The sequence below is a fragment of the Heterodontus francisci genome, chromosome 22, assembly GCF_036365525.1.
Source record: "Heterodontus francisci isolate sHetFra1 chromosome 22, sHetFra1.hap1, whole genome shotgun sequence".
Lineage (NCBI taxonomy): Eukaryota > Metazoa > Chordata > Chondrichthyes > Heterodontiformes > Heterodontidae > Heterodontus > Heterodontus francisci.
Window position 1 is genome coordinate 35,451,457 of NC_090392.1, and position 27,260 is coordinate 35,478,716.

The following is a 27,260-nucleotide window of genomic DNA, read 5'->3' on the forward strand; positions in this document are numbered from 1 at the left end:
TACAGCGCTGAGGAAGCTGCAAGTATTGTTAAACTATACAGTCTTAATCGATTTGTGGTGCTTGTTTCATGGAAATGCAATTCCACTGTGACATTACGCAAGGCTGCAGAGGTATTGACCCAGCCATGGACGATCAGCAGTGCACAACACATCGCCAGTCCATTCAGGCCATCGTACCATTGCCAGTTTTTTCAAAGACTTGCCACTTGGGCCCACTTCCTTAGCTCTGCTTTTCTTTGCCTCTCCTTTCATGCAATTATCCAATTCCCTTTTTTTAAAACTCTCCCTTAAGAAACTAAGTTTGTAAGAGGTGCAGCAGCTGCTGCAGTGTTAATGCACAGTGTGCCATCATTGACAAAGATTCCCTTCCCCAACCACACCAAGACATCCACTTGGGATTCTTGCCAACTTCTGGATTTCATTTCTCATTATTTACTGATTGCACTGACACATATTTGTGTTTTTAAACTCTTTAGTTTGATCAAATGAGTCCTTATTTTGCTGAGATGCTACAAACAATGTGATTACCCTCGCAGTAGAATGCGTAACAGAGGCAGTTATATAATGGGGGCGAAGCTTCACTGCAGCTATATAATGTCCTGGTTGGACCCCACCTGGAGTCCTCTGCATAGTCTGGGCATGCCAATTTATATAGTATACAAATTGGCCTTGGTATACAGGGCAGTTCAGATCCAGCAGAATGTTTGCAGAGTTCAAATGGTTAGATTAGGAAGCCATGTCCCCTCTTCCACAGAGACAGCTGTTGGTTTCCACCTGGTGCCTCACTTGTTTCTGAATTTCAAGGTGTAGAATGAAATCAAGCAACGTAACCCAAGTTTGCAATGCATTCCACGCAATCGTCAAACACATCATTCCTGTCTTCCTCACCTTAGCTGCACAACCCTCGAAACGTTGCAATCCATGTAACACAGTATTTGTTCCAGGTTTAGGCTTTCAGTAGGATTATAATAATATCTGTGCCCTCATCTTGAAATGAGATTCTCAGCAATATCCAACACAAATTGAATTGCATAGATGACAGGCAAATATAGGAAAACAGGTCAGTATGCAACACAATTCCATGGTGCCCATTTTCAGATGCACAATAGTCATCTTTTCCAGCAAATGAAAGAATTTTTCAGTGAATCATTTGCAAAGTCAGAGTTAATGGCATTTGTGCTTTTCTTTCTTCTTGTTTTGCAACATACTGGCGCCTAAATCCAATTCATGTATATTCATGTTTATTGGGGAGACCAAACGCAGACTGGGTGACCGCTTTGCGGAATACGTCGGCTCAGTCCGCAAGCAGGACCCTGAGCTTCCGGTTGCTTGCCATTTCAAGACTGCCCACTGCTCTCATGCTCACATCTCTATCCTGGGATTGCCTCAGTGTTCCAGTGAACATCAACACAAGCTCGAAAAACAGCATCCCGTTGACCGATTAGTTTAGTTTGGTGATACAGCAGTGAAACAGGCCCTTCGGCCCACCGAGTCTGTGCTGACCATCGACCACCCATTTATACTAATCCGACACGAATTCCATATTCCTACCACATCCCCACCTTCCCTATATTTCCCTACCACCTCCCTGTACGAGGGGCAATTTATAATGGCCAATTAACCTATCAAGCAGCCAGTCTTTGGCATGTGGGAGGAAACCGGAGCACCCAGAGGAATCCCACGCAGACACAGGGAGAACTTGCAAACACCACGCAGGCAGTGCCCAGAATTGAAAGCGGGTCGCTGGAGCTGTGAGGCTGCGGTGTGAACCACTGCACACGAGAGCGTGCCGGGCTGAATGTTGAGTTCAATAATTCCAGAGCATGACGGGGCCCCCATTTTACTTTCATTTTTTGTTATTTTTAATTTTTACATTTTTTACATTTTTTTGTATGTTTATTTTATTTCATCTTAGTTTGTTCAGTTTGCTTACCCACTGTTTTTTTTCCTGTTTGTACTTGCTGCTGTTCAATTTTCAGTCCATTAACCGTCCTCCCTGTACTAATGCTTTGTCTTTCAACACACCATTAACATATTGTTTGCCTTTGCTCCATGACCTTCTGGTCAGCTATTCTGTGGCCTTGTCCAATCTACACCTTCTCCTTTGTTATCTCTTGCTCCACCCCCGCTTTACTTGCTTCTAACCTTTGACATTTCTAATATTTGCCAGTTCTGAAGAAGGGTCACTGAGCCGAAATGTTAACTCTGCTTCGGTCTCCACAGATGCTGCCAGTCGTGCTGAAAATTTCCAGAATTTCTTGTTTTTATTTCAGATTTCCAGCATCCACAGTATTTTGCTTTAATTCATGTATATTCTTCCTCGGTTCAATATGAAGGAGCACTTTGATATTGAGCGGAGCCGCAGTGCATCTCATTTTCAACGCCACCTTGTTAGTGTTCCTGTTACTTGCCGAATGAAGAACAAAATAAAATAATAATTTGGCAGGTCTGCCTGTTTCCTTAGCTTCAGTTACAGAATCAGCCGTGTCCGTCTTTAAGGGAGGCAACGTACTCCTAGCGGCTCTGCGTGACGCTGAATAGTTATGTTAATCTGCATCAATAAATCCAGGTATGTCTCTGTTACTGACTGAACAAAACGCTAATAAATCTGTGAGCGACTGTCATAACTTAAATAACGTTTTCCCCTCTGCGTGTCATGAACCTTCACCCCTTGTCATAATTGCGGCTGCATGTTAAGAGCTGGGTTATCAAGGTGCTTAAGACACCAAGAATCTGCTGCAGCAGTGGTTAAATTGAAAAGGATTTTTGCCCCTTTTACCCAAGAAGAAATGTTCAGGAGGAGCAATTTCCCCCAACTTGTTTCCACCGGAGATTCATCATTGCAACTCAAAGAAAGTTTCAGTCACTTGGGTGTTCTGTCAGAGCTGCTCGGAGGTTCAGTGACCCGGATATCATGTGCCTACGTTTTGCTGAGCCGGTGCTTGGTTGATGGGGAGATTTGGCCCGGGTTGTGCTATTTTACCTCCCCGAGATGGCCAGTAACCTGTTGATTGAGGCAGCAGACGCCACTTGCTGCTGACAGCGAGTAATTGGACAGTGCGGGTCAAAATATTGCAGCGTGCCCCTGTCTCAACGACTGTGGAGCTGGTGAAAGTGAATTGCTGATGTGCTTTTGCCTCGTCTGAAATGAGACTAAGATTCGCTGTTACTTAGCAAGCTCGTGTTGCAGGTTTCTATTCTCATCTGAGCCAAATAAAGTGTCACTGCTCGGTTTTGCGGAACTTTCTGCAGCATCAGGACTAGAAAGAGGAGCGAGTGCAAGGCATTGTGCACACAATGTGCAAGAGAAAGAGGGCTTTGAGAAATTGTGTTGTGTTCATGGGGAATGTCAATGATTGCATATTTCTTGCGAAGAAGTTTGGGTTCGTTTTGAAAATGTTTCTGCCCAGTTTCGAAATGGGGACCTTTTGCGCGTTAGGCAAACGTGATCACCACTACACGACAGAAACTCAACATGTTACAGCGCTGAGGAATCTGCAAGTATTGTTAAACTATACAGTCTTAATCGATTTGTGGTGCTTGTTTCATTGAAATGCAATTCCACTGTGACATTTCGCAAGGCTGCAGAGGTATTGACCCAGCCATGGACGATCAGCAGTGCACAACACATCGCCAGTCCATTCAGGCCATCGTACCATTGCCAGTTTTTTCAAAGACTTGCCACTTGGGCCCACTTCCTTAGCTCTGCTTTTCTTTGCCTCTACTTTCATGCAATTATCCAATTCCCTTTTTTTAAAACTCTCCCTTAAGAAACTAAGTTTGTAAGAGGTGCAGCAGCTGCTGCAGTGTTAATGCACAGTGTGCCATCATTGACAAAGATTCCCTTCCCCAACCACACCAAGACATCCACTTGGGATTCTTGCCAACTTCTGGATTTCATTTCTCATTATTTACTGATTGCACTGACACATATTTGTGTTTTTAAACTCTTTAGTTTGATCAAATGAGTCCTTATTTTGCTGAGATGCTACAAACAATGTGATTACCCTCGCAGTAGAATGCGTAACAGAGGCAGTTATATAATGGGGGCGAAGCTTCACTGCAGCTATATAATGTCCTGGTTGGACCCCACCTGGAGTCCTCTGCATAGTCTGGGCATGCCAATTTATATAGTATACAAATTGGCCTTGGTATACAGGGCAGTTCAGATCCAGCAGAATGTTTGCAGAGTTCAAATGGTTAGATTAGGAAGCCATGTCCCCTCTTCCACAGAGACAGCTGTTGGTTTCCACCTGGTGCCTCACTTGTTTCTGAATTTCAAGGTGTAGAATGAAATCAAGCAACGTAACCCAAGTTTGCAATGCATTCCACGCAATCGTCAAACACATCATTCCTGTCTTCCTCACCTTAGCTGCACAACCCTCGAAACGTTGCAATCCATGTAACACAGTATTTGTTCCAGGTTTAGGCTTTCAGTAGGATTATAATAATATCTGTGCCCTCATCTTGAAATGAGATTCTCAGCAATATCCAACACAAATTGAATTGCATAGATGACAGGCAAATATAGGAAAACAGGTCAGTATGCAACACAATTCCATGGTGCCCATTTTCAGATGCACAATAGTCATCTTTTCCAGCAAATGAAAGAATTTTTCAGTGAATCATTTGCAAAGTCAGAGTTAATGGCATTTGTGCTTTTCTTTCTTCTTGTTTTGCAACATACTGGCGCCTAAATCCAATTCATGTATATTCATGTTTATTGGGGAGACCAAACGCAGACTGGGTGACCGCTTTGCGGAATACGTCGGCTCAGTCCGCAAGCAGGACCCTGAGCTTCCGGTTGCTTGCCATTTCAAGACTGCCCACTGCTCTCATGCTCACATCTCTATCCTGGGATTGCCTCAGTGTTCCAGTGAACATCAACACAAGCTCGAAAAACAGCATCCCGTTGACCGATTAGTTTAGTTTGGTGATGCAGCAGTGAAACAGGCCCTTCGGCCCACCGAGTCTGTGCTGACCATCGACCACCCATTTATACTAATCCGACACGAATTCCATATTCCTACCACATCCCCACCTTCCCTATATTTCCCTACCACCTCCCTGTACGAGGGGCAATTTATAATGGCCAATTAACCTATCAAGCAGCCAGTCTTTGGCATGTGGGAGGAAACCGGAGCACCCAGAGGAATCCCACGCAGACACAGGGAGAACTTGCAAACACCACGCAGGCAGTGCCCAGAATTGAAAGCGGGTCGCTGGAGCTGTGAGGCTGCGGTGTGAACCACTGCACACGAGAGCGTGCCGGGCTGAATGTTGAGTTCAATAATTCCAGAGCATGACGGGGCCCCCATTTTACTTTCATTTTTTGTTATTTTTAATTTTTACATTTTTTACATTTTTTTGTATGTTTATTTTATTTCATCTTAGTTTGTTCAGTTTGCTTACCCACTGTTTTTTTTCCTGTTTGTACTTGCTGCTGTTCAATTTTCAGTCCATTAACCGTCCTCCCTGTACTAATGCTTTGTCTTTCAACACACCATTAACATATTGTTTGCCTTTGCTCCATGACCTTCTGGTCAGCTATTCTGTGGCCTTGTCCAATCTACACCTTCTCCTTTGTTATCTCTTGCTCCACCCCCGCTTTACTTGCTTCTAACCTTTGACATTTCTAATATTTGCCAGTTCTGAAGAAGGGTCACTGAGCCGAAATGTTAACTCTGCTTCGGTCTCCACAGATGCTGCCAGTCGTGCTGAAAATTTCCAGAATTTCTTGTTTTTATTTCAGATTTCCAGCATCCACAGTATTTTGCTTTAATTCATGTATATTCTTCCTCGGTTCAATATGAAGGAGCACTTTGATATTGAGCGGAGCCGCAGTGCATCTCATTTTCAACGCCACCTTGTTAGTGTTCCTGTTACTTGCCGAATGAAGAACAAAATAAAATAATAATTTGGCAGGTCTGCCTGTTTCCTTAGCTTCAGTTACAGAATCAGCCGTGTCCGTCTTTAAGGGAGGCAACGTACTCCTAGCGGCTCTGCGTGACGCTGAATAGTTATGTTAATCTGCATCAATAAATCCAGGTATGTCTCTGTTACTGACTGAACAAAACGCTAATAAATCTGTGAGCGACTGTCATAACTTAAATAACGTTTTCCCCTCTGCGTGTCATGAACCTTCACCCCTTGTCATAATTGCGGCTGCATGTTAAGAGCTGGGTTATCAAGGTGCTTAAGACACCAAGAATCTGCTGCAGCAGTGGTTAAATTGAAAAGGATTTTTGCCCCTTTTACCCAAGAAGAAATGTTCAGGAGGAGCAATTTCCCCCAACTTGTTTCCACCGGAGATTCATCATTGCAACTCAAAGAAAGTTTCAGTCACTTGGGTGTTCTGTCAGAGCTGCTCGGAGGTTCAGTGACCCGGATATCATGTGCCTACGTTTTGCTGAGCCGGTGCTTGGTTGATGGGGAGATTTGGCCCGGGTTGTGCTATTTTACCTCCCCGAGATGGCCAGTAACCTGTTGATTGAGGCAGCAGACGCCACTTGCTGCTGACAGCGAGTAATTGGACAGTGCGGGTCAAAATATTGCAGCGTGCCCCTGTCTCAACGACTGTGGAGCTGGTGAAAGTGAATTGCTGATGTGCTTTTGCCTCGTCTGAAATGAGACTAAGATTCGCTGTTACTTAGCAAGCTCGTGTTGCAGGTTTCTATTCTCATCTGAGCCAAATAAAGTGTCACTGCTCGGTTTTGCGGAACTTTCTGCAGCATCAGGACTAGAAAGAGGAGCGAGTGCAAGGCATTGTGCACACAATGTGCAAGAGAAAGAGGGCTTTGAGAAATTGTGTTGTGTTCATGGGGAATGTCAATGATTGCATATTTCTTGCGAAGAAGTTTGGGTTCGTTTTGAAAATGTTTCTGCCCAGTTTCGAACTGGGGACCTTTTGCGCGTTAGGCAAACGTGATCACCACTACACTACAGAAACTCAACATGTTACAGCGCTGAGGAATCTGCAAGTATTGTTAAACTATACAGTCTTAATCGATTTGTGGTGCTTGTTTCATTGAAATGCAATTCCACTGTGACATTTCGCAAGGCTGCAGAGGTATTGACCCAGCCATGGACGATCAGCAGTGCACAACACATCGCCAGTCCATTCAGGCCATCGTACCATTGCCAGTTTTTTCAAAGACTTGCCACTTGGGCCCACTTCCTTAGCTCTGCTTTTCTTTGCCTCTACTTTCATGCAATTATCCAATTCCCTTTTTTAAAAACTCTCCCTTAAGAAACTAAGTTTGTAAGAGGTGCAGCAGCTGCTGCAGTGTTAATGCACAGTGTGCCATCATTGACAAAGATTCCCTTCCCCAACCACACCAAGACATCCACTTGGGATTCTTGCCAACTTCTGGATTTCATTTCTCATTATTTACTGATTGCACTGACACATATTTGTGTTTTTAAACTCTTTATTTTGATCAAATGAGTCCTTATTTTGCTGAGTTGCTACATACAATGTGATTACCCTCGCAGTAGAATGCGTAACAGAGGCAGTTATATAATGGGGGCGAAGCTTCACTGCAGCTATATAATGTCCTGGTTGGACCCCACCTGGAGTCCTCTGCATAGTCTGGGCATGCCAATCTATATAGTATACAAATTGGCCTTGGTATACAGGGCAGTTCAGATCCAGCAGAATGTTTGCAGAGTTCAAATGGTTAGATTAGGAAGCCATGTCCCCTCTTCCACAGAGACAGCTGTTGGTTTCCACCTGGTGCCTCACTTGTTTCTGAATTTCAAGGTGTAGAATGAAATCAAGCAACGTAACCCAAGTTTGCAATGCATTCCACGCAATCATCAAACACATCATTCCTGTCTTCCTCACCTTAGCTGCACAGCCCTCGAAACGTTGCAATCCATGTAACACAGTATTTGTTCCAGGTTTATGCTTTCAGTAGGATTATAATAATATCTGTGCCCTCATCTTGAAATGAGATTCTCAGCAATATCCAACACAAATTGAATTGCATAGATGACAGGCAAATATAGGAAAACAGGTCAGTATGCAACACAATTCCATGGTGCCCATTTTCAGATGCACAATAGTCATCTTTTCCAGCAAATGAAAGAATTTTTCAGTGAATCATTTGCAAAGTCAGAGTTAATGGCATTTGTGCTTTTCTTTCTTCTTGTTTTGCAACATACTGGCGCCGAAATCCAATTCATGTATATTCATGTTTATTGGGGAGACCAAACGCAGACTGGGTGACCGCTTTGCGGAATACGTCGGCTCAGTCCGCAAGCAGGACCCTGAGCTTCCGGTTGCTTGCCATTTCAAGACTGCCCACTGCTCTCATGCTCACATCTCTATCCTGGGATTGCCTCAGTGTTCCAGTGAACATCAACACAAGCTCGAAAAACAGCATCCCGTTGACCGATTAGTTTAGTTTGGTGATACAGCAGTGAAACAGGCCCTTCGGCCCACCGAGTCTGTGCTGACCATCGACCACCCATTTATACTAATCCGACACGAATTCCATATTCCTACCACATCCCCACCTTCCCTATATTTCCCTAACACCTCCCTATACGAGGGGCAATTTATAATGGCCAATTAACCTATCAAGCAGCCAGTCTTTGGCATGTGGGAGGAAACCGGAGCACCCAGAGGAATCCCACGCAGACACAGGGAGAACTTGCAAACACCACGCAGGCAGTGCCCAGAATTGAAAGCGGGTCGCTGGAGCTGTGAGGCTGCGGTGTGAACCACTGCACACGAGAGCGTGCCGGACTGAATATTGAGTTCGATAATTCCAGAGCATGACGGGGCCCCCATTTTACTTTCATTTTTTGTTATTTTTCATTTTTACATTTTTTACATTTTTTTGTATGTTTATTTTATTTCATCTTAGTTTGTTCAGTTTGCTTACCCACTGTTTTTTTTCCTGTTTGTACTTGCTGCTGTTCAATTTTCAGTCCATTAACAGTCCTCTCTGTACTAATGCTTTGTCTTTCAACACACCATTAACATATTGTTTGCCTTTGCTCCATGACCTTCTGGTCAGCTATTCTGTGGCCTTGTCCAATCTACACCTTCTCCTTTGTTATCTCTTGCTCCACCCCCGCTTTACTTGCTTCTAACCTTTGACATTTCTAATATTTGCCAGTTCTGAAGAAGGGTCACTGAGCCGAAATGTTAACTCTGCTTCTGTCTCCACAGATGCTGCCAGTCGTGCTGAGTATTTCCAGAATTTCTTGTTTTTATTTCAGATTTCCAGCATCCACAGTATTTTGCTTTAATTCATGTATATTCTTCCTCGGTTCAATATGAAGGAGCGCTTTGATATTGAGCGGAGCCGCAGTGCATCTCATTTTCAACGCCACCTTGTTAGTGTTCCTGTTACTTGCCGAATGAAGAACAAAATAAAATAATAATTTGGCAGGTCTGCCTGTTTCCTTAGCTTCAGTTACAGAATCAGCCGTGTCCGTCTTTAAGGGAGGCAAAGTACTCCTAGCGGCTCTGCGTGACGCTGAATAGTTATGCTAATCTGCATCAATAAATCCAGGTATGTCTCTGTTACTGACTGAACAAAACGCTAATAAATCTGTGAGCGACTGTCATAACTTAAATAACTTTTTCCCCTCTGCGTGTCATGAACCTTCACCCCTTGTCATAATTGCGGCTGCATGTTAAGAGCTGGGTTATCAAGGTGCTTAAGACACCAAGAATCTGCTGCAGCAGTGGTTAAATTGAAAAGGATTTTTGCCCCTTTTACCCAAGAAGAAATGTTCAGGAGGAGCAATTTCCCCCAACTTGTTTCCACCGGAGATTCATCATTGCAACTCAAAGAAAGTTTCAGTCACTTGGGTGTTCTGTAAGAGCTGCTCGGAGGTTCAGTGACCCGGATATCATGTGCCTGCGTTTTGCTGAGCCGGTGCTTGGTTGATGGGGAGATTTGGCCCGGGTTGTGCTATTTTACCTCCCCGAGATGGCCAGTAACCTGTTGATTGAGGCAGCAGACGCCACTTGCTGCACACAGCGAGTAATTGGACAGTGCGGGTCAAAATATTGCAGCGTGCCCCTGTCTCAACGACTGTGGAGCTGGTGAAAGTGAATTGCTGATGTGCTTTTGCCTCGTCTGAAATGAGACTAAGATTCGCTGTTACTTAGCAAGCTCGTGTTGCAGGTTTCTATTCTCATCTGAGCCAAATAAAGTGTCACTGCTCGGTTTTGCGGAACTTTCTGCAGCATCAGGACTAGAAAGAGGAGCGAGTGCAAGGCATTGTGCACACAATGTGCAAGAGAAAGAGGGCTTTGAGAAATTGTGTTGTGTTCATGGGGAATGTCAATGATTGCATATTTCTTGCGAAGAAGTTTGGGTTCGTTTTGAAAATGTTTCTGCCCAGTTTCGAACTGGGGACCTTTTGCGTGTTAGGCAAACGTGATCACCACTACACTACAGAAACTCAGCACGTTACAGCGCTGAGGAAGCTGCAAGTATTGTTAAACTATACAGTCTTAATCGATTTGTGGTGCTTGTTTCATTGAAATGCAATTCCACTGTGACATTTCGCAAGGCTGCAGAGGTATTGACCCAGCCATGGACGATCAGCAGTGCACAACACATCGCCAGTCCATTCAGGCCATCGTACCATTGCCAGTTTTTTCAAAGACTTGCCACTTGGGCCCACTTCCTTAGCTCTGCTTTTCTTTGCCTCTCCTTTCATGCAATTATCCAATTCCCTTTTTTTAAAACTCTCCCTTAAGAAACTAAGTTTGTAAGAGGTGCAGCAGCTGCTGCAGTGTTAATGCACAGTGTGCCATCATTGACAAAGATTCCCTTCCCCAACCACACCAAGACATCCACTTGGGATTCTTGCCAACTTCTGGATTTCATTTCTCATTATTTACTGATTGCACTGACACATATTTGTGTTTTTAAACTCTTTATTTTGATCAAATGAGTCCTTATTTTGCTGAGTTGCTGCATACAATGTGATTACCCTCGCAGTAGAATGCGTAACAGAGGCAGTTATATAATGGGGGCGAAGCTTCACTGCAGCTATATAATGTCCTGGTTGGACCCCACCTGGAGTCCTCTGCATAGTCTGGGCATGCCAATCTATATAGTATACAAATTGGCCTTGGTATACAGGGCAGTTCAGATCCAGCAGAATGTTTGCAGAGTTCAAATGGTTAGATTAGGAAGCCATGTCCCCTCTTCCACAGAGACAGCTGTTGGTTTCCACCTGGTGCCTCACTTGTTTCTGAATTTCAAGGTGTAGAATGAAATCAAGCAACGTAACCCAAGTTTGCAATGCATTCCACGCAATCATCAAACACATCATTCCTGTGCTTCCTCACCTTAGCTGCACAGCCCTCGAAACGTTGCAATCCATGTAACACAGTATTTGTTCCAGGTTTATGCTTTCAGTAGGATTATAATAATATCTGTGCCCTCATCTTGAAATGAGATTCTCAGCAATATCCAACACAAATTGAATTGCATAGATGACAGGCAAATATAGGAAAACAGGTCAGTATGCAACACAATTCCATGGTGCCCATTTTCAGATGCACAATAGTCATCTTTTCCAGCAAATGAAAGAATTTTTCAGTGAATCATTTGCAAAGTCAGAGTTAATGGCATTTGTGCTTTTCTTTCTTCTTGTTTTGCAACATACTGGCGCCGAAATCCAATTCATGTATATTCATGTTTATTGGGGAGACCAAACGCAGACTGGGTGACCGCTTTGCGGAATACGTCGGCTCAGTCCGCAAGCAGGACCCTGAGCTTCCGGTTGCTTGCCATTTCAAGACTGCCCACTGCTCTCATGCTCACATCTCTATCCTGGGATTGCCTCAGTGTTCCAGTGAACATCAACACAAGCTCGAAAAACAGCATCCCGTTGACCGATTAGTTTAGTTTGGTGATACAGCAGTGAAACAGGCCCTTCGGCCCACCGAGTCTGTGCTGACCATCGACCACCCATTTATACTAATCCGACACGAATTCCATATTCCTACCACATCCCCACCTTCCCTATATTTCCCTAACACCTCCCTATACGAGGGGCAATTTATAATGGCCAATTAACCTATCAAGCAGCCAGTCTTTGGCATGTGGGAGGAAACCGGAGCACCCAGAGGAATCCCACGCAGACACAGGGAGAACTTGCAAACACCACGCAGGCAGTGCCCAGAATTGAAAGCGGGTCGCTGGAGCTGTGAGGCTGCGGTGTGAACCACTGCACACGAGAGCGTGCCGGACTGAATATTGAGTTCGATAATTCCAGAGCATGACGGGGCCCCCATTTTACTTTCATTTTTTGTTATTTTTCATTTTTACATTTTTTACATTTTTTTGTATGTTTATTTTATTTCATCTTAGTTTGTTCAGTTTGCTTACCCACTGTTTTTTTTCCTGTTTGTACTTGCTGCTGTTCAATTTTCAGTCCATTAACAGTCCTCTCTGTACTAATGCTTTGTCTTTCAACACACCATTAACATATTGTTTGCCTTTGCTCCATGACCTTCTGGTCAGCTATTCTGTGGCCTTGTCCAATCTACACCTTCTCCTTTGTTATCTCTTGCTCCACCCCCGCTTTACTTGCTTCTAACCTTTGACATTTCTAATATTTGCCAGTTCTGAAGAAGGGTCACTGAGCCGAAATGTTAACTCTGCTTCTGTCTCCACAGATGCTGCCAGTCGTGCTGAGTATTTCCAGAATTTCTTGTTTTTATTTCAGATTTCCAGCATCCACAGTATTTTGCTTTAATTCATGTATATTCTTCCTCGGTTCAATATGAAGGAGCGCTTTGATATTGAGCGGAGCCGCAGTGCATCCCATTTTCAACGCCACCTTGTTAGTGTTCCTGTTACTTGCCGAATGAAGAACAAAATAAAATAATAATTTGGCAGGTCTGCCTGTTTCCTTAGCTTCAGTTACAGAATCAGCCGTGTCCGTCTTTAAGGGAGGCAAAGTACTCCTAGCGGCTCTGCGTGACGCTGAATAGTTATGCTAATCTGCATCAATAAATCCAGGTATGTCTCTGTTACTGACTGAACAAAACGCTAATAAATCTGTGAGCGACTGTCATAACTTAAATAACTTTTTCCCCTCTGCGTGTCATGAACCTTCACCCCTTGTCATAATTGCGGCTGCATGTTAAGAGCTGGGTTATCAAGGTGCTTAAGACACCAAGAATCTGCTGCAGCAGTGGTTAAATTGAAAAGGATTTTTGCCCCTTTTACCCAAGAAGAAATGTTCAGGAGGAGCAATTTCCCCCAACTTGTTTCCACCGGAGATTCATCATTGCAACTCAAAGAAAGTTTCAGTCACTTGGGTGTTCTGTCAGAGCTGCTCGGAGGTTCAGTGACCCGGATATCATGTGCCTACGTTTTGCTGAGCCGGTGGTTGGTTGATGGGGAGATTTGGCCCGGGTTGTGCTATTTTACCTCCCCGAGATGGCCAGTAACCTGTTGATTGAGGCAGCAGACGCCACTTGCTGCTGACAGCGAGTAATTGGACAGTGCGGGTCAAAATATTGCAGCGTGCCCCTGTCTCAACGACTGTGGAGCTGGTGAAAGTGAATTGCTGATGTGCTTTTGCCTCGTCTGAAATGAGACTAAGATTCGCTGTTACTTAGCAAGCTCGTGTTGCAGGTTTCTATTCTCATCTGAGCCAAATAAAGTGTCACTGCTCGGTTTTGCGGAACTTTCTGCAGCATCAGGACTAGAAAGAGGAGCGAGTGCAAGGCATTGTGCACACAATGTGCAAGAGAAAGAGGGGTTTGAGAAATTGTGTTGTGTTCATGGGGAATGTCAATGATTGCATATTTCTTGCGAAGAAGTTTGGGTTCGTTTTGAAAATGTTTCTGCCTAGTTTCGAACTGGGGACCTTTTGCGCGTTAGGCAAACGTGATCACCACTACACGACAGAAACTCAACATGTTACAGCGCTGAGGAAGCTGCAAGTATTGTTAAACTATACAGTCTTAATCGATTTGTGGTGCTTGTTTCATTGAAATGCAATTCCACTGTGACATTTCGCAAGGCTGCAGAGGTATTGACCCAGCCATGGACGATCAGCAGTGCACAACACATCGCCAGTCCATTCAGGCCATCGTACCATTGCCAGTTTTTTCAAAGACTTGCCACTTGGGCCCACTTCCTTAGCTCTGCTTTTCTTTGCCTCTACTTTCATGCAATTATCCAATTCCCTTTTTTTAAAACTCTCCCTTAAGAAACTAAGTTTGTAAGAGGTGCAGCAGCTGCTGCAGTGTTAATGCACAGTGTGCCATCATTGACAAAGATTCCCTTCCCCAACCACACCAAGACATCCACTTGGGATTCTTGCCAACTTCTGGATTTCATTTCTCATTATTTACTGATTGCACTGACACATATTTGTGTTTTTAAACTCTTTATTTTGATCAAATGAGTCCTTATTTTGCTCAGTTGCTACATTCAATGTGATTACCCTCGCAGTAGAATGCGTAACAGAGGCAGTTATATAATGGGGGCGAAGCTTCACTGCAGCTATATAATGTCCTGGTTGGACCCCACCTGGAGTCCTCTGCATCGTCTGGGCATGCCAATCTATATAGTATACAAATTGGCCTTGGTATACAGGGCAGTTCAGATCCAGCAGAATGTTTGCAGAGTTCAAATGGTAAGATTAGGAAGCCATGTCCCCTCTTCCACAGAGACAGCTGTTGGTTTCCACCTGGTGCCTCACTTGTTTCTGAATTTCAAGGTGTAGAATGAAATCAAGCAACGTAACCCAAGTTTGCAATGCATTCCACGCAATCATCAAACACATCATTCCTGTCTTCCTCACCTTAGCTGCACAGCCCTCGAAACGTTGCAATCCATGTAACACAGTATTTGTTCCAGGTTTATGCTTTCAGTAGGATTATAATAATATCTGTGCCCTCATCTTGAAATGAGATTCTCAGCAATATCCAACACAAATTGAATTGCATAGATGACAGGCAAATATAGGAAAACAGGTCAGTATGCAACACAATTCCATGGTGCCCATTTTCAGATGCACAATAGTCATCTTTTCCAGCAAATGAAAGAATTTTTCAGTGAATCATTTGCAAAGTCAGAGTTAATGGCATTTGTGCTTTTCTTTCTTCTCGTTTTGCAACATACTGGCGCCTAAATCCAATTCATGTATATTCATGTTTATTGGGGAGACCAAACGCAGACTGGGTGACCGCTTTGCGGAATACGTCGGCTCAGTCCGCAAGCAGGACCCTGAGCTTCCGGTTGCTTGCCATTTCAAGACTGCCCACTGCTCTCATGCTCACATCTCTATCCTGGGATTGCCTCAGTGTTCCAGTGAACATCAACACAAGCTCGAAAAACAGCATCCCGTTGACCGATTAGTTTCGTTTGGTGATACAGCAGTGAAACAGGCCCTTCGGCCCACCGAGTCTGTGCTGACCATCGACCACCCATTTATACTAATCCGACACGAATTCCATATTCCTACCACATCCCCACCTTCCCAATATTTCCCTACCACCTCCCTATACGAGGAGCAATTTATAATGGCCAATTAACCTATCAAGCAGCCAGTCTTTGGCATGTGGGAGGAAACCGGAGCACCCAGAGGAATCCCACGCAGACACAGGGAGAACTTGCAAACACCACGCAGGCAGTGCCCAGAATTGAAAGCGGGTCGCTGGAGCTGTGAGGCTGCGGTGTGAACCACTGCACACGAGAGCGTGCCGGGCTGAATATTGAGTTCAATAATTCCAGAGCATGACGGGGCCCCCATTTTACTTTCATTTTTTGTTATTTTTCATTTTTACATTTTTTACATTTTTTTGTATGTTTATTTTATTTCATCTTAGTTTGTTCAGTTTGCTTACCCACTGTTTTTTTTCCTGTTTGTACTTGCTGCTGTTCAATTTTCAGTCCATTAACAGTCCTCTCTGTACTAATGCTTTGTCTTTCAACACACCATTAACATATTGTTTGCCTTTGCTCCATGACCTTCTGGTCAGCTATTCTGTGGCCTTGTCCAATCTACACCTCCTTTGTTATCTCTTGCTCCACCCCCGCTTTACTTGCTTCTAACCTTTGACATTTCTAATATTTGCCAGTTCTGAAGAAGGGTCACTGAGCCGAAATGTTAACTCTGCTTCTGTCTCCACAGATGCTGCCAGTCGTGCTGAGTATTTCCAGAATTTCTTGTTTTTATTTCAGATTTCCAGCATCCACAGTATTTTGCTTTAATTCATGTATATTCTTCCTCGGTTCAATATGAAGGAGCGCTTTGATATTGAGCGGAGCCGCAGTGCATCTCATTTTCAACGCCACCTTGTTAGTGTTCCTGTTACTTGCCGAATGAAGAACAAAATAAAATAATAATTTGGCAGGTCTGCCTGTTTCCTTAGCTTCAGTTACAGAATCAGCCGTGTCCGTCTTTAAGGGAGGCAAAGTACTCCTCGCGGCTCTGCGTGACGCTGAATAGTTATGCTAATTTGCATCAATAAATCCAGGTATGTCTCTGTTACTGACTGAACAAAACGCTAATAAATCTGTGAGCGACTGTCATAACTTAAATAACTTTTTCCCCTCTGCGTGTCATGAACCTTCACCCCTTGTCATAATTGCGGCTGCATGTTAAGAGCTGGGTTATCAAGGTGCTTAAGACACCAAGAATCTGCTGCAGCAGTGGTTAAATTGAAAAGGATTTTTGCCCCTTTTACCCAAGAAGAAATGTTCAGGAGGAGCAATTTCCCCCAACTTGTTTCCACCGGAGAATCATCATTGCAACTCAAAGAAAGTTTCAGTCACTTGGGTGTTCTGTGAGAGCTGCTCGGAGGTTCAGTGACCCGAATATCATGTGCCTACGTTTTGCTGAGCCGGTGCTTGGTTGATGGGGAGATTTGGCCCGGGTTGTGCTATTTTACCTCCCCGAGATGGCCAGTAACCTGTTGATTGAGGCAGCAGACGCCACTTGCTGCTGACAGCGAGTAATTGGACAGTGCGGGTCAAAATATTGCAGCGTGCCCCTGTCTCAACGACTGTGGAGCTGGTGAAAGTGAATTGCTGATGTGCTTTTGCCTCGTCTGAAATGAGACTAAGATTTGCTGTTACTTAGCAAGCTCGTGTTGCAGGTTTCTATTCTCATCTGAGCCAAATAAAGTGTCACTGCTCGGTTTTGCGGAACTTTCTGCAGCATCAGGACTAGAAAGAGGAGCGAGTGCAAGGCATTGTGCACACAATGTGCAAGAGAAAGAGGGCTTTGAGAAATTGTGTTGTGTTCATGGGGAATGTCAATGATTGCATATTTCTTGCGAAGAAGTTTGGGTTCGTTTTGAAAATGTTTCTGCCCAGTTTCGAACTGGGGACCTTTTGCGCGTTAGGCAAACGTGATCACCACTACACTACAGAAACTCAACATGTTACAGCGCTGAGGAATCTGCAAGTATTGTTAAACTATACAGTCTTAATCGATTTGTGGTGCTTGTTTCATTGAAATGCAATTCCACTGTGACATTTCGCAAGGCTGCAGAGGTATTGACCCAGCCATGGACGATCAGCAGTGCACAACACATCGCCAGTCCATTCAGGCCATCGTACCATTGCCAGTTTTTTCAAAGACTTGCCACTTGGGCCCACTTCCTTAGCTCTGCTTTTCTTTGCCTCTCCTTTCATGCAATTATCCAATTCCCTTTTTTTAAAACTCTCCCTTAAGAAACTAAGTTTGTAAGAGGTGCAGCAGCTGCTGCAGTGTTAATGCACAGTGTGCCATCATTGACAAAGATTCCCTTCCCCAACCACACCAAGACATCCACTTGGGATTCTTGCCAACTTCTGGATTTCATTTCTCATTATTTACTGATTGCACTGACACATATTTGTGTTTTTAAACTCTTTATTTTGATCAAATGAGTCCTTATTTTGCTGAGTTGCTACATACAATGTGATTACCCTCGCAGTAGAATGCGTAACAGAGGCAGTTATATAATGGGGGCGAAGCTTCACTGCAGCTATATAATGTCCTGGTTGGACCCCACCTGGAGTCCTCTGCATAGTCTGGGCATGCCAATCTATATAGTATACAAATTGGCCTTGGTATACAGGGCAGTTCAGATCCAGCAGAATGTTTGCAGAGTTCAAATGGTTAGATTAGGAAGCCATGTCCCCTCTTCCACAGAGACAGCTGTTGGTTTCCACCTGGTGCCTCACTTGTTTCTGAATTTCAAGGTGTAGAATGAAATCAAGCAACGTAACCCAAGTTTGCAATGCATTCCACGCAATCATCAAACACATCATTCCTGTCTTCCTCACCTTAGCTGCACAGCCCTCGAAACGTTGCAATCCATGTAACACAGTATTTGTTCCAGGTTTATGCTTTCAGTAGGATTATAATAATATCTGTGCCCTCATCTTGAAATGAGATTCTCAGCAATATCCAACACAAATTGAATTGCATAGATGACAGGCAAATATAGGAAAACAGGTCAGTATGCAACACAATTCCATGGTGCCCATTTTCAGATGCACAATAGTCATCTTTTCCAGCAAATGAAAGAATTTTTCAGTGAATCATTTGCAAAGTCAGAGTTAATGGCATTTGTGCTTTTCTTTCTTCTTGTTTTGCAACATACTGGCGCCGAAATCCAATTCATGTATATTCATGTTTATTGGGGAGACCAAACGCAGACTGGGTGACCGCTTTGCGGAATACGTCGGCTCAGTCCGCAAGCAGGACCCTGAGCTTCCGGTTGCTTGCCATTTCAAGACTGCCCACTGCTCTCATGCTCACATCTCTATCCTGGGATTGCCTCAGTGTTCCAGTGAACATCAACACAAGCTCGAAAAACAGCATCCCGTTGACCGATTAGTTTAGTTTGGTGATACAGCAGTGAAACAGGCCCTTCGGCCCACCGAGTCTGTGCTGACCATCGACCACCCATTTATACTAATCCGACACGAATTCCATATTCCTACCACATCCCCACCTTCCCTATATTTCCCTAACACCTCCCTATACGAGGGGCAATTTATAATGGCCAATTAACCTATCAAGCAGCCAGTCTTTGGCATGTGGGAGGAAACCGGAGCACCCAGAGGAATCCCACGCAGACACAGGGAGAACTTGCAAACACCACGCAGGCAGTGCCCAGAATTGAAAGCGGGTCGCTGGAGCTGTGAGGCTGCGGTGTGAACCACTGCACACGAGAGCGTGCCGGACTGAATATTGAGTTCGATAATTCCAGAGCATGACGGGGCCCCCATTTTACTTTCATTTTTTGTTATTTTTCATTTTTACATTTTTTACATTTTTTTGTATGTTTATTTTATTTCATCTTAGTTTGTTCAGTTTGCTTACCCACTGTTTTTTTTCCTGTTTGTACTTGCTGCTGTTCAATTTTCTGTCCATTAACAGTCCTCTCTGTACTAATGCTTTGTCTTTCAACACACCATTAACATATTGTTTGCCTTTGCTCCATGACCTTCTGGTCAGCTATTCTGTGGCCTTGTCCAATCTACACCTTCTCCTTTGTTATCTCTTGCTCCACCCCCGCTTTACTTGCTTCTAACCTTTGACATTTCTAATATTTGCCAGTTCTGAAGAAGGGTCACTGAGCCGAAATGTTAACTCTGCTTCTGTCTCCACAGATGCTGCCAGTCGTGCTGAGTATTTCCAGAATTTCTTGTTTTTATTTCAGATTTCCAGCATCCACAGTATTTTGCTTTAATTCATGTATATTCTTCCTCGGTTCAATATGAAGGAGCGCTTTGATATTGAGCGGAGCCGCAGTGCATCTCATTTTCAACGCCACCTTGTTAGTGTTCCTGTTACTTGCCGAATGAAGAACAAAATAAAATAATAATTTGGCAGGTCTGCCTGTTTCCTTAGCTTCAGTTACAGAATCAGCCGTGTCCGTCTTTAAGGGAGGCAAAGTACTCCTAGCGGCTCTGCGTGACGCTGAATAGTTATGCTAATCTGCATCAATAAATCCAGGTATGTCTCTGTTACTGACTGAACAAAACGCTAATAAATCTGTGAGCGACTGTCATAACTTAAATAACTTTTTCCCCTCTGCGTGTCATGAACCTTCACCCCTTGTCATAATTGCGGCTGCATGTTAAGAGCTGGGTTATCAAGGTGCTTAAGACACCAAGAATCTGCTGCAGCAGTGGTTAAATTGAAAAGGATTTTTGCCCCTTTTACCCAAGAAGAAATGTTCAGGAGGAGCAATTTCCCCCAACTTGTTTCCACCGGAGATTCATCATTGCAACTCAAAGAAAGTTTCAGTCACTTGGGTGTTCTGTAAGAGCTGCTCGGAGGTTCAGTGACCCGGATATCATGTGCCTACGTTTTGCTGAGCCGGTGCTTGGTTGATGGGGAGATTTGGCCCGGGTTGTGCTATTTTACCTCCCCGAGATGGCCAGTAACCTGTTGATTGAGGCAGCAGACGCCACTTGCTGCTGACAGCGAGTAATTGGACAGTGCGGGTCAAAATATTGCAGCGTGCCCCTGTCTCAACGACTGTGGAGCTGGTGAAAGTGAATTGCTGATGTGCTTTTGCCTCGTCTGAAATGAGACTAAGATTCGCTGTTACTTAGCAAGCTCGTGTTGCAGGTTTCTATTCTCATCTGAGCCAAATAAAGTGTCACTGCTCGGTTTTGCGGAACTTTCTGCAGCATCAGGACTAGAAAGAGGAGCGAGTGCAAGGCATTGTGCACACAATGTGCAAGAGAAAGAGGGCTTTGAGAAATTGTGTTGTGTTCATGGGGAATGTCAATGATTGCATATTTCTTGCGAAGAAGTTTGGGTTCGTTTTGAAAATGTTTCTGCCCAGTTTCGAACTGGGGACCTTTTGCGTGTTAGGCAAACGTGATCACCACTACACTACAGAAACTCAGCACGTTACAGCCCTGAGGAAGCTGCAAGTATTGTTAAACTATACAGTCTTAATCGATTTGTGGTGCTTGTTTCATTGAAATGCAATTCCACTGTGACATTTCGCAAGGCTGCAGAGGTATTGACCCAGCCATGGACGATCAGCAGTGCACAACACATCGCCAGTCCATTCAGGCCATCGTACCATTGCCAGTTTTTTCAAAGACTTGCCACTTGGGCCCACTTCCTTAGCTCTGCTTTTCTTTGCCTCTCCTTTCATGCAATTATCCAATTCCCTTTTTTTAAAACTCTCCCTTAAGAAACTAAGTTTGTAAGAGGTGCAGCAGCTGCTGCAGTGTTAATGCACAGTGTGCCATCATTGACAAAGATTCCCTTCCCCAACCACACCAAGACATCCACTTGGGATTCTTGCCAACTTCTGGATTTCATTTCTCATTATTTACTGATTGCACTGACACATATTTGTGTTTTTAAACTCTTTATTTTGATCAAATGAGTCCTTATTTTGCTGAGTTGCTGCATACAATGTGATTACCCTCGCAGTAGAATGCGTAACAGAGGCAGTTATATAATGGGGGCGAAGCTTCACTGCAGCTATATAATGTCCTGGTTGGACCCCACCTGGAGTCCTCTGCATAGTCTGGGCATGCCAATCTATATAGTATACAAATTGGCCTTGGTATACAGGGCAGTTCAGATCCAGCAGAATGTTTGCAGAGTTCAAATGGTTAGATTAGGAAGCCATGTCCCCTCTTCCACAGAGACAGCTGTTGGTTTCCACCTGGTGCCTCACTTGTTTCTGAATTTCAAGGTGTAGAATGAAATCAAGCAACGTAACCCAAGTTTGCAATGCATTCCACGCAATCATCAAACACATCATTCCTGTGCTTCCTCACCTTAGCTGCACAGCCCTCGAAACGTTGCAATCCATGTAACACAGTATTTGTTCCAGGTTTATGCTTTCAGTAGGATTATAATAATATCTGTGCCCTCATCTTGAAATGAGATTCTCAGCAATATCCAACACAAATTGAATTGCATAGATGACAGGCAAATATAGGAAAACAGGTCAGTATGCAACACAATTCCATGGTGCCCATTTTCAGATGCACAATAGTCATCTTTTCCAGCAAATGAAAGAATTTTTCAGTGAATCATTTGCAAAGTCAGAGTTAATGGCATTTGTGCTTTTCTTTCTTCTTGTTTTGCAACATACTGGCGCCGAAATCCAATTCATGTATATTCATGTTTATTGGGGAGACCAAACGCAGACTGGGTGACCGCTTTGCGGAATACGTCGGCTCAGTCCGCAAGCAGGACCCTGAGCTTCCGGTTGCTTGCCATTTCAAGACTGCCCACTGCTCTCATGCTCACATCTCTATCCTGGGATTGCCTCAGTGTTCCAGTGAACATCAACACAAGCTCGAAAAACAGCATCCCGTTGACCGATTAGTTTAGTTTGGTGATACAGCAGTGAAACAGGCCCTTCGGCCCACCGAGTCTGTGCTGACCATCGACCACCCATTTATACTAATCCGACACGAATTCCATATTCCTACCACATCCCCACCTTCCCTATATTTCCCTAACACCTCCCTATACGAGGGGCAATTTATAATGGCCAATTAACCTATCAAGCAGCCAGTCTTTGGCATGTGGGAGGAAACCGGAGCACCCAGAGGAATCCCACGCAGACACAGGGAGAACTTGCAAACACCACGCAGGCAGTGCCCAGAATTGAAAGCGGGTCGCTGGAGCTGTGAGGCTGCGGTGTGAACCACTGCACACGAGAGCGTGCCGGACTGAATATTGAGTTCGATAATTCCAGAGCATGACGGGGCCCCCATTTTACTTTCATTTTTTGTTATTTTTCATTTTTACATTTTTTACATTTTTTTGTATGTTTATTTTATTTCATCTTAGTTTGTTCAGTTTGCTTACCCACTGTTTTTTTTCCTGTTTGTACTTGCTGCTGTTCAATTTTCAGTCCATTAACAGTCCTCTCTGTACTAATGCTTTGTCTTTCAACACACCATTAACATATTGTTTGCCTTTGCTCCATGACCTTCTGGTCAGCTATTCTGTGGCCTTGTCCAATCTACACCTTCTCCTTTGTTATCTCTTGCTCCACCCCCGCTTTACTTGCTTCTAACCTTTGACATTTCTAATATTTGCCAGTTCTGAAGAAGGGTCACTGAGCCGAAATGTTAACTCTGCTTCTGTCTCCACAGATGCTGCCAGTCGTGCTGAGTATTTCCAGAATTTCTTGTTTTTATTTCAGATTTCCAGCATCCACAGTATTTTGCTTTAATTCATGTATATTCTTCCTCGGTTCAATATGAAGGAGCGCTTTGATATTGAGCGGAGCCGCAGTGCATCTCATTTTCAACGCCACCTTGTTAGTGTTCCTGTTACTTGCCGAATGAAGAACAAAATAAAATAATAATTTGGCAGGTCTGCCTGTTTCCTTAGCTTCAGTTACAGAATCAGCCGTGTCCGTCTTTAAGGGAGGCAAAGTACTCCTAGCGGCTCTGCGTGACGCTGAATAGTTATGCTAATCTGCATCAATAAATCCAGGTATGTCTCTGTTACTGACTGAACAAAACGCTAATAAATCTGTGAGCGACTGTCATAACTTAAATAACTTTTTCCCCTCTGCGTGTCATGAACCTTCACCCCTTGTCATAATTGCGGCTGCATGTTAAGAGCTGGGTTATCAAGGTGCTTAAGACACCAAGAATCTGCTGCAGCAGTGGTTAAATTGAAAAGGATTTTTGCCCCTTTTACCCAAGAAGAAATGTTCAGGAGGAGCAATTTCCCCCAACTTGTTTCCAATGGAGATTCATCATTGCAACTCAAAGAAAGTTTCAGTCACTTGGGTGTTCTGTCAGAGCTGCTCGGAGGTTCAGTGACCCGGATATCATGTGCCTACGTTTTGCTGAGCCGGTGGTTGGTTGATGGGGAGATTTGGCCCGGGTTGTGCTATTTTACCTCCCCGAGATGGCCAGTAACCTGTTGATTGAGGCAGCAGACGCCACTTGCTGCTGACAGCGAGTAATTGGACAGTGCGGGTCAAAATATTGCAGCGTGCCCCTGTCTCAACGACTGTGGAGCTGGTGAAAGTGAATTGCTGATGTGCTTTTGCCTCGTCTGAAATGAGACTAAGATTCGCTGTTACTTAGCAAGCTCGTGTTGCAGGTTTCTATTCTCATCTGAGCCAAATAAAGTGTCACTGCTCGGTTTTGCGGAACTTTCTGCAGCATCAGGACTAGAAAGAGGAGCGAGTGCAAGGCATTGTGCACACAATGTGCAAGAGAAAGAGGGCTTTGAGAAATTGTGTTGTGTTCATGGGGAATGTCAATGATTGCATATTTCTTGCGAAGAAGTTTGGGTTCGTTTTGAAAATGTTTCTGCCTAGTTTCGAACTGGGGACCTTTTGCGCGTTAGGCAAACGTGATCACCACTACACTACAGAAACTCAACATGTTGCAGCGCTGAGGAAGCTGCAAGTATTGTTAAACTATACAGTCTTAATCGATTTGTGGTGCTTGTTTCATTGAAATGCAATTCCACTGTGACATTTCGCAAGGCTGCAGAGGTATTGACCCAGCCATGGACGATCAGCAGTGCACAACACATCGCCAGTCCATTCAGGCCATCGTACCATTGCCAGTTTTTTCAAAGACTTGCCACTTGGGCCCACTTCCTTAGCTCTGCTTTTCTTTGCCTCTCCTTTCATGCAATTATCCAATTCCCTTTTTTTAAAACTCTCCCTTAAGAAACTAAGTTTGTAAGAGGTGCAGCAGCTGCTGCAGTGTTAATGCACAGTGTGCCATCATTGACAAAGATTCCCTTCCCCAACCACACCAAGACATCCACTTGGGATTCTTGCCAACTTCTGGATTTCATTTCTCATTATTTACTGATTGCACTGACACATATTTGTGTTTTTAAACTCTTTATTTTGATCAAATGAGTCCTTATTTTGCTGAGTTGCTGCATACAATGTGATTACCCTCGCAGTAGAATGCGTAACAGAGGCAGTTATATAATGGGGGCGAAGCTTCACTGCAGCTATATAATGTCCTGGTTGGACCCCACCTGGAGTCCTCTGCATAGTCTGGGCATGCCAATCTATATAGTATACAAATTGGCCTTGGTATACAGGGCAGTTCAGATCCAGCAGAATGTTTGCAGAGTTCAAATGGTTAGATTAGGAAGCCATGTCCCCTCTTCCACAGAGACAGCTGTTGGTTTCCACCTGGTGCCTCACTTGTTTCTGAATTTCAAGGTGTAGAATGAAATCAAGCAACGTAACCCAAGTTTGCAATGCATTCCACGCAATCATCAAACACATCATTCCTGTGCTTCCTCACCTTAGCTGCACAGCCCTCGAAACGTTGCAATCCATGTAACACAGTATTTGTTCCAGGTTTATGCTTTCAGTAGGATTATAATAATATCTGTGCCCTCATCTTGAAATGAGATTCTCAGCAATATCCAACACAAATTGAATTGCATAGATGACAGGCAAATATAGGAAAACAGGTCAGTATGCAACACAATTCCATGGTGCCCATTTTCAGATGCACAATAGTCATCTTTTCCAGCAAATGAAAGAATTTTTCAGTGAATCATTTGCAAAGTCAGAGTTAATGGCATTTGTGCTTTTCTTTCTTCTTGTTTTGCAACATACTGGCGCCTAAATCCAATTCATGTATATTCATGTTTATTGGGGAGACCAAACGCAGACTGGGTGACCGCTTTGCGGAATACGTCGGCTCAGTCCGCAAGCAGGACCCTGAGCTTCCGGTTGCTTGCCATTTCAAGACTGCCCACTGCTCTCATGCTCACATCTCTATCCTGGGATTGCCTCAGTGTTCCAGTGAACATCAACACAAGCTCGAAAAACAGCATCCCGTTGACCGATTAGTTTAGTTTGGTGATACAGCAGTGAAACAGGCCCTTCGGCCCACCGAGTCTGTGCTGACCATCGACCACCCATTTATACTAATCCGACACGAATTCCATATTCCTACCACATCCCCACCTTCCCTATATTTCCCTGCCACCTCCCTATACGAGGGGCAATTTATAATGGCCAATTAACCTATCAAGCAGCCAGTCTTTGGCATGTGGGAGGAAACCGGAGCACCCAGAGGAATCCCACGCAGACACAGGGAGAACTTGCAAACACCACGCAGGCAGTGCCCAGAATTGAAAGCGGGTCGCTGGAGCTGTGAGGCTGCGGTGTGAACCACTGCACACGAGAGCGTGCCGGACTGAATATTGAGTTCAATAATTCCAGAGCATGACGGGGCCCCCATTTTACTTTCATTTTTTGTTATTTTTCATTTTTACATTTTTTACATTTTTTTGTATGTTTATTTTATTTCATCTTAGTTTGTTCAGTTTGCTTACCCACTGTTTTTTTTCCTGTTTGTACTTGCTGCTGTTCAATTTTCAGTCCATTAACAGTCCTCTCTGTACTAATGCTTTGTCTTTCAACACACCATTAACATATTGTTTGCCTTTGCTCCATGACCTTCTGGTCAGCTATTCTGTGGCCTTGTCCAATCTACACCTTCTCCTTTGTTATCTCTTGCTCCACCCCCGCTTTACTTGCTTCTAACCTTTGACATTTCTAATATTTGCCAGTTCTGAAGAAGGGTCACTGAGCCGAAATGTTAACTCTGCTTCTGTCTCCACAGATGCTGCCAGTCGTGCTGAGTATTTCCAGAATTTCTTGTTTTTATTTCAGATTTCCAGCATCCACAGTATTTTGCTTTTATTCATGTATATTCTTCCTCGGTTCAATATGAAGGAGCGCTTTGATATTGAGCGGAGCCGCAGTGCATCTCATTTTAACGCCACCTTGTTAGTGTTCCTGTTACTTGCCGAATGAAGAACAAAATAAAATAATAATTTGGCAGGTCTGCCTGTTTCCTTAGCTTCAGTTACAGAATCAGCCGTGTCCGTCTTTAAGGGAGGCAAAGTACTCCTAGCGGCTCTGCGTGACGCTGAATAGTTATGTTAATCTGCATCAATAAATCCAGGTATGTCTCTGTTACTGACTGAACAAAACGCTAATAAATCTGTGAGCGACTGTCATAACTTAAATAACTTTTTCCCCTCTGCGTGTCATGAACCTTCACCCCTTGTCATAATTGCGGCTGCATGTTAAGAGCTGGGTTATCAAGGTGCTTAAGACACCAAGAATCTGCTGCAGCAGTGGTTAAATTGAAAAGGATTTTTGCCCCTTTTACCCAAGAGGAAATGTTCAGGAGGAGCAATTTCCCCCAACTTGTTTCCACCGGAGATTCATCATTGCAACTCAAAGAAAGTTTCAGTCACTTGGGTGTTCTGTAAGAGCTGCTCGGAGGTTCAGTGACCCG

General features: G+C 44.0%; 7 non-coding genes across 7 annotated transcripts; all 7 read right to left on the bottom strand.

The window, feature by feature from the left end:
* Nucleotides 1-3,397: 3,397 nt before the first annotated feature.
* On the bottom strand, nt 3,398-3,470 carry trnav-aac (transfer RNA valine (anticodon AAC)). The gene has a single exon. It is a non-coding gene; the product is annotated as a tRNA-Val (tRNA).
* Nucleotides 3,471-6,876: 3,406 nt separating this feature from the next.
* trnav-aac (transfer RNA valine (anticodon AAC)) lies at nt 6,877-6,949 on the bottom strand. The gene has a single exon. It is a non-coding gene; the product is annotated as a tRNA-Val (tRNA).
* Nucleotides 6,950-10,355: 3,406 nt separating this feature from the next.
* On the bottom strand, nt 10,356-10,428 carry trnav-aac (transfer RNA valine (anticodon AAC)). The gene has a single exon. It is a non-coding gene; the product is annotated as a tRNA-Val (tRNA).
* Nucleotides 10,429-13,835: 3,407 nt separating this feature from the next.
* Nucleotides 13,836-13,908, bottom strand: trnav-aac (transfer RNA valine (anticodon AAC)). The gene has a single exon. It is a non-coding gene; the product is annotated as a tRNA-Val (tRNA).
* A 3,403-nt stretch (nt 13,909-17,311) lies between these two features.
* Nucleotides 17,312-17,384, bottom strand: trnav-aac (transfer RNA valine (anticodon AAC)). Its single transcript has one exon. It is a non-coding gene; the product is annotated as a tRNA-Val (tRNA).
* A 3,406-nt stretch (nt 17,385-20,790) lies between these two features.
* trnav-aac (transfer RNA valine (anticodon AAC)) lies at nt 20,791-20,863 on the bottom strand. The gene has a single exon. It is a non-coding gene; the product is annotated as a tRNA-Val (tRNA).
* A 3,407-nt stretch (nt 20,864-24,270) lies between these two features.
* Nucleotides 24,271-24,343, bottom strand: trnav-aac (transfer RNA valine (anticodon AAC)). Its single transcript has one exon. It is a non-coding gene; the product is annotated as a tRNA-Val (tRNA).
* Nucleotides 24,344-27,260: the final 2,917 nt, after the last annotated feature.